Raw genomic sequence first — 7,035 nt, 5'->3', positions numbered from 1 at the left:
GGTCTTAACTCCACCCTCTTCCGGGGTAAGCCACACCCACTTGACCTTGACATTTGACCCTGACCTTTGACTTTGACCTTTGACTTTGACCTTTAACCTTGACCCCCATAAATCATTGACCTTTGACCTTGACCCCTCATAAATCATTGACCTTTGACCTTGACATCCCTGACCTTTGACTTCGACCTTTAACCTTGACCCCTCATAAATCATTGACCTTTGACCTTGACCCCTCATAAATCATTGACCTTTGACCTTGACCCCTCATAAATCATTGATTTATGACCCCCCATAAATCATTTTTGACAGAAGGTACGGACTTAAATTCTCTTATGTATGTGTGTATATATACATATATATATATATATATATATATATATATATATATATATATGTATATATGTATGTATATATATATATATATATGTTATGTATATCTATATGTGTGAATATATATGTATATGTATATATTTATATATATAAATACACACACATATAAATGTGTGTGTATGTATGTATGTATATATATATATATATATATATATATATGTGTACATATATGTGTGTATATATATAATATATACGTATATGTGTATATATATATATATGTGTGTGTGTGTATGTATATATGTGTGTATATATGTATATATGTGTGTGTCTATATATGTGTATATAGATTTGTAAAGATGTGTGTGTGTGTATATATATATATATGTGTACATATATGTGTATACATATAATATATATGTATATGTGTATATATATATATATGTGTGTGTGTATGTATCATATATATGTGTGTGTGTGTGTGTATATATGTATATATGTGTGTATATATATATATATATACATATGTGTATATATGTGTGTATCTATATATGTGTATATAAATTTGTAAAGATGTGTGTGTGTGTGTATATATATATATATATATATATATATATATATATATATATATATATATATATATATATATATTGGGCTTAAATGTAAGTTATCAAATATAATTTCTTGCCATTTAAAGGGCGAAGTTGGGAGAGTGGCCGTGCCAGCAACCTGACGCTTCCTGGTTCGATCCCCAGCTTCTACCAACCTTGTCATGCCCGTTGTGTCCTTGAGCAAGACACTTCACCCTTGCTCCTGATGGGCCGTAGTCAAGGCCTTACAGGGCAGCTCCCGCCGTCACTGTGTGAGTTTGTGGGTGAATGTAAAAATAGTGTCAAAAGGACCTTAAAAGTAGAAAAGCGCGACAAGTATAACCCATTTACTCTTACCCTTTACAAAAAACAATGATCATTTCCTTGTGACTAAGTGAAGCAGTGACACAATTCAAACATTCAACAGCCGTGTCCCTGCTGGCCATTAAGATCGTCTGTAGAATTAACGAACATTTGGAAGGCAGCCTCCATTGACGGTACGTACCGACCCACAGTCAAACCCCCCCGCTGTAGACATTTGCTCCTGACGAGAAACGACTCACGGGTGATCATAAATGGAGCTAAAAGCGATCATTCTGGTGCAGTAATGCTGCTGGCGGAGTGTTGGCGCTCACAGCAGGATGTCCTCCTGCCTTTATCATCATTAACCGTCGCATCAGCACGCCGTCTGGGAGGAAGCTCGGCATCGAGTGACGCTCACGTTGCGACGAATGAGGAGGAAGGAAAGTGGGGTTTTTCTTGTCTTTGTTTTTCTCTGCTTTAATCAAATCACTTCTGCAGATATCCTCCAAAATATTGTGCCCCGCTGTTGGAAGATGGTACTAAACACATGGTACTTGAGTTTAGTCGGGGTGGAACTATACATACTGGGGCGGCATAGCTCGGTTGGTAGAGTGGCCGTGCCAGCAACTTGAGGGTTGCAGGTTCGATTCCCGCTTCCGCCATCCTAGTCACTGCCGTTGTGTCCTTGGGCAAGACACTTTACCCACCTGCTCCCAGTGCCACCCACGCTGGTTTAAATGTAACTTAGATATTGGGTTTCACTATGTAAAGCGCTTTGAGTCACTAGAGAAAAGCGCTATATAAATATAATTCACTTCACTAATTCACTACATAGACTTACCCGTTTCCCACACGGTACACATTAAGCCAAGCACAGGAGATGTAGTTGCCTCATAGGGTATGGTCCGGACTACAGGCGTGCCAGTCGAGTACCCGCACTCTTTTACTATGACGCCACGCTGTTATAACACGTGGCTTGGCATTGTCTTGCTGAAATAAGCAGGGGCGTCCATGTTAACGTTGCTTGAATGCCAACATATGTTGCTCCAAAACCTGTATGTACCTTTCAGCATTAATGGTGCCTTCACATATGTGGAAGTTACCCATGCCTTGGCCACTAATAAATGGTAAATGGGTTGTACTTGTATAGCGCTTTTCTACTTTCAAGGTACTCAAAGCGCTTTGAAACTACTTCCACATACACACATTCACACACTGATGGAGGAAGCTGCCATGCACCCCCCAAACCATCACAGATGCTGGCTTTTGAACTTTGCGCCTACAACAATCCGGATGTTTTTTTTCCACTTTGCTGCTGAGCGACCGCGACCACGTGCTATAACGGCACATGCAGTCACAGCAGGCAAGGGAGCGCAGTTCATGAATCATAATAATAATAATAATAATAATAACGCATTCCTCATTCAAGAGGAAAAAGGAACATGGAGCATCTTGACAGGCTCTTTTCACCCTGACGCGTGCTCCTCGTTTCCCGTGTCTTGTGCCTTGACGTAATTCCCGTTATGAATGGGCTTTGCAGAGACCGAATGCTCCCATTTGCTATTTGCAAAAACACGGGGGGGGTGGTTGTGTGATTTGTGCACCAACGCACGGCCTCACCGCTCCAAGGTGAGCGCTGTATGGCGACCAGGTTTCCGTGAAAGGCCTTATTTATTGCTGTCTGAATGCGTTTTGTTATTGTTTCTTTTCTAATCACAAATGTTGCGTAATGTACGGAAGGTTGCCTGGACAGTAGGGATGTTTACATTCTCATATTTAAACCAATGTCAGTACTCTACAGTACCAATGGTGTGTGTGAGTGTTCATGAGAGCTGGGCGATATGTGCTCAGAAATGTACCACGATATACTGTACATCCATCCATCCATTTCCTACCGCTTATTCCCTTTGGGGTCGCGGGGGGCGCTGGTGCCTATCTCAGCTACAATCGGGCGGAAGGCGGTGTACACCTTGGACAAGTCGCCACCTCATCGCAGGGCCCACAATATACAGTCATGGTCAAAAGTTTACATAGACTTGTAGTGTTGTAACGATGCCAATATTATATGATTTCAATACTTTTTGGTACTTTTCTAAATAAAAGGGACACAAAAAACGCATTACTGGCTTTATTTTAACAAAAAAATCTTAGGGTACATTAAACATATGAGATGCTACTTCAGTAGAAGCATTTAAGTGGGTTCTTCCGAGGATGTTGTAGTCGTAATGATTTGTGCAGTCCTTTGAGACATTTGTGATTTGGGGCTATATAAATAAACATTGATTGATTGATTGAAGTCTCACCTTAAAACTCATCTGTATACTCTAGCCTTTAAATAGACCTCCGTTTCAGACCAGTTGATCTGTCGCTTCTTTTCTTTTTCTCCTATGTCCCCCCCTCCCTTGTGGAGGGGGTCCGGTCCGATGACCATGGATGAAGTACTGGCTGTCCAGAGTCGAGACCCAGGATGGACTGCTCGCCTGTGTATCGGTTGGGGACATCTCTACGCTGCTGATCCGCCTCCGCTTGAGATGGTTTCCTGTGGACGGGACTCTCGCTGCTGTCTTGGATCCGCTTTGAAATGAACTCTCGCGGCTGTGTTGGAGCCACTATGGATTGAACTTTCACAGTATCATGTTAGACCCGCTCGACATCCATTGCTTTCGGTCCCCTTTGAGGTCCTCTCCAAGGTTTCTCATAGTCAGCATTGTCACTGGCGTCCCACTGGATGTGAATTCTCCCTGCCCACTGGGTGTGAGTTTTCCTTGCCCTTTTGTGGGTTCTTCCGAGGAAGTTGTAGTCGTAATGGTTTGTACAGTCCTTTGAGACATTTTGTGATTTAGGGCTACATAAATAAACATTGATTGATTGATATGTTTCTTATTGCTGTCATGTTTTGTGGTCCCGTTCTGTTTTGTTTTAGATTAATTGGGCACTCTTGTTTGTTTTGTCACCATGCCAACCCATCAGTTTTCACCTGTTATGTGTTCACGACTCACGCACCTGTCATCACTGCACCTATTTAAGTCTGTAGTTGCCAGGCAGTCAGTCTGGCGACACCACCTTCTACTCACCCTCAACACACCCTTGTTATCCCCGCCGATGATCCATGTTTCTTTCTCGTTCCAAGTAAGTTTTTCATTATTCATGCCTTTGTGCAAGTTTTTGTTTTATGTCCAAAGTTTTGCTTTAGTGCAAGTTTTTGTTTGCATAGTCAAGTTTTGAACCTCCGCTGAGAGCGCATTTTGTTTGTTACTGTTTATAGTCAAATTAAAATATGTCATTACCTTCACGTCGTGCCCGGTCCAATCGCTTTGCACCACGGGAAAACAAACCACACCATAGTCCAGGCCTTGACAATTGCAGCTAAGTCCTTAAATGAAATAGTGGAAATACTACACAACATGTCTTTTAGAAGCAAGTAAACAAACAAAGAGTCCTAATTTGTCTGCTGACATATGCAGTAACATATTGTGTCATTTTCCATTCTATTATTTTATCAAAATTATTAAGGACAAGCGGTAGAAAATGAATTATTAACTTCATTTACTTTTAATATCTTTTAACATGTTCTATCTACACTTCTGTTAAAATGTAATAACCACTTATTCTCATGTTGAGTGGAGGCTTTACATTAGTTTTGGATGATACCACAAATTTGGGTGTCAATTTGATACCAAGTAGTCACAGGATCATACATTGGTCATATTCAAAGTCCTCATCTCATATGTCCAGGGACATATTTCCTGAGTTTATAAACATAATATACATTAAAAAAACAAACAAAAGATGTTGTGATGCCAAAAAATATCGACTAAAAAAACGTGCCTATGGTTGATATCATTACAGTGGATGTTAGGTGTAGATCCACCCATGGCGTTTGTTTACATTTTGACGCCGGTGAGCTACGGGGCGTCGTGAAGCATGTTTAACTATTCCTCGTCCTGCAGTGATAATGATACTTGTAAGAAACTTACTTCATTTGTCGCCATGGAGGCGAGGTTTAGTGATTTAGAAGTAGCTAAAAACACGGCAGACGACGGATGGACTTTAGCCGCTAGCTAGCTAGCCATGTCTTAAAGCACCTCTTCCTGAGGGCGTGTCAGTGTCATAACTTCACCTTGATCGTCAGTTTTTAGGGCAAAATGCGTCCGTTCTCCCTTTTCTGTCTACACACTGTGTCTGCTTGGAAGTACTCTGTGATTCTGCGCTGCCGAACATGCTCCTCCATTGTCGACTGTGGGTACTAGACTGGCCTGCCAGTAGTCCAGACCTGTTTCCCATTGTGGCGCATTAAGAAGCCTAAAATATCACACCGGAGACCCCGGACTGTTGAACAACCTAAGCTGTACATCAAGTAAGACATCAATATAGGGTACAGTTTGATTTTGAAGACGGATTTCGGTCGGGTTCTATAGAATACCAAATTTGGTACCCATTCCTCGGTGTGAAACCGAGGTACCACGACAAAATCCTCTCTGGGGGCATGAGTTCAGAAGTTCCGAAATGCAAACACGGGCTAAAAGCATGACCTTTTCCTTGACGGAGTAGAACACTGTCAGGTTCAAACACTGATGACGTTTATTAAACAGACAAGAAGCAAGGAATCATGCAGAGACAGAGTTAAATTTTGCTCAATTGAGGAGCTGTACTCTAGTTACAGATCCAAAATACCTTCTAAAAGTCCAGCCCACGTGCTTCCCCTATTTATTTGGGAGGTCAGGGACCTCACTGAAGTTGTCGCTGAGGGAAGGGGGGTAATCTCAACAGCTCCAGTTATACAAAATACATGGCTATGAATAAAATGCAAATGTGTTGAAGCTGGTGATATCGCCCCGGCTCTGCTTTGTCTGCGTCCCGGTACTCGATGTTCAACCTCGCCAGTCAGCAGACCAAGTCTGGACGCGACACTGATACAAGACGACTTGCAATCTTTTGGATTGCCAGCTTTGCACGGATAAAAAAAAAATACAGATTAGGAAGCCACGCTGTTGTAACATGTGGCTAGGCATTGTCTTGCTGAAATAAAAAGGGGCGTCCATGTTAACGTCGCTTGGATGGCAACATATGTTACGCCAAAACCTGTTTGTACCTTTCAACATTAATGGTGCCTTCACAGATGTGTAAGTTAACCATGCTTTGGCCACTAACACACCCCCATACCATCACAAATGCTGGCTTTTGAAATTTGCGCCTATAACAGTCCGGATGGTTATTTTCATCTTGGTCCACAGTTTCCAAAAACAATTTGAAATGTAGACTCGCCAGACCATAGAGCACTTTTCCACTTTGATTCAGTCCATCTTAGATGTGTTTCGGGCCCAGCGAAGCCGGCGGCGTTTCCGGGTGTTGTTGATAAAATGGCTTTGGCTTTGCATGGTAGAGTTTTAAAGGGGAACATTATCACAATTTCAGAAGGGTTAAAACCAATAAAAATCAGTTCCCAGTGGCTTATTTTATTTTTTGAAGTTTTTTTCCAAATTTTACCCGTCCCGGAATATCCCGAAAAAAGGCTTTAAAGTGCCTGATTTTCGCTATCTGCGAAGCCACTGTCCATTTTCCTGTGACGTCATCCAGTGATTCCAATTCAAACAACAGCAAGATATAGCGACATTAGCCCGGATTCAGACTCGGATTTCAGCGGCTTAAGCGTTTCAACAGATTACGCATGTATGGAAAAGGATGATTGGAGTATGGAGGAAGATAGCGAAAACGAAATTGAAGAAGAAACTGAAGCTATTGAGCGAATAACTATTGACGCTATTCGGCCATGTCTGCCTTAGCATCGCCGGTAAAATGTGCAGACCAGCCGATC

This window comes from Nerophis ophidion, linkage group LG01 (genome assembly GCF_033978795.1).
Source record: "Nerophis ophidion isolate RoL-2023_Sa linkage group LG01, RoL_Noph_v1.0, whole genome shotgun sequence".
Classification (NCBI taxonomy): domain Eukaryota; kingdom Metazoa; phylum Chordata; class Actinopteri; order Syngnathiformes; family Syngnathidae; genus Nerophis; species Nerophis ophidion.
Note: the sequence above shows the minus strand (reverse complement) of the source record.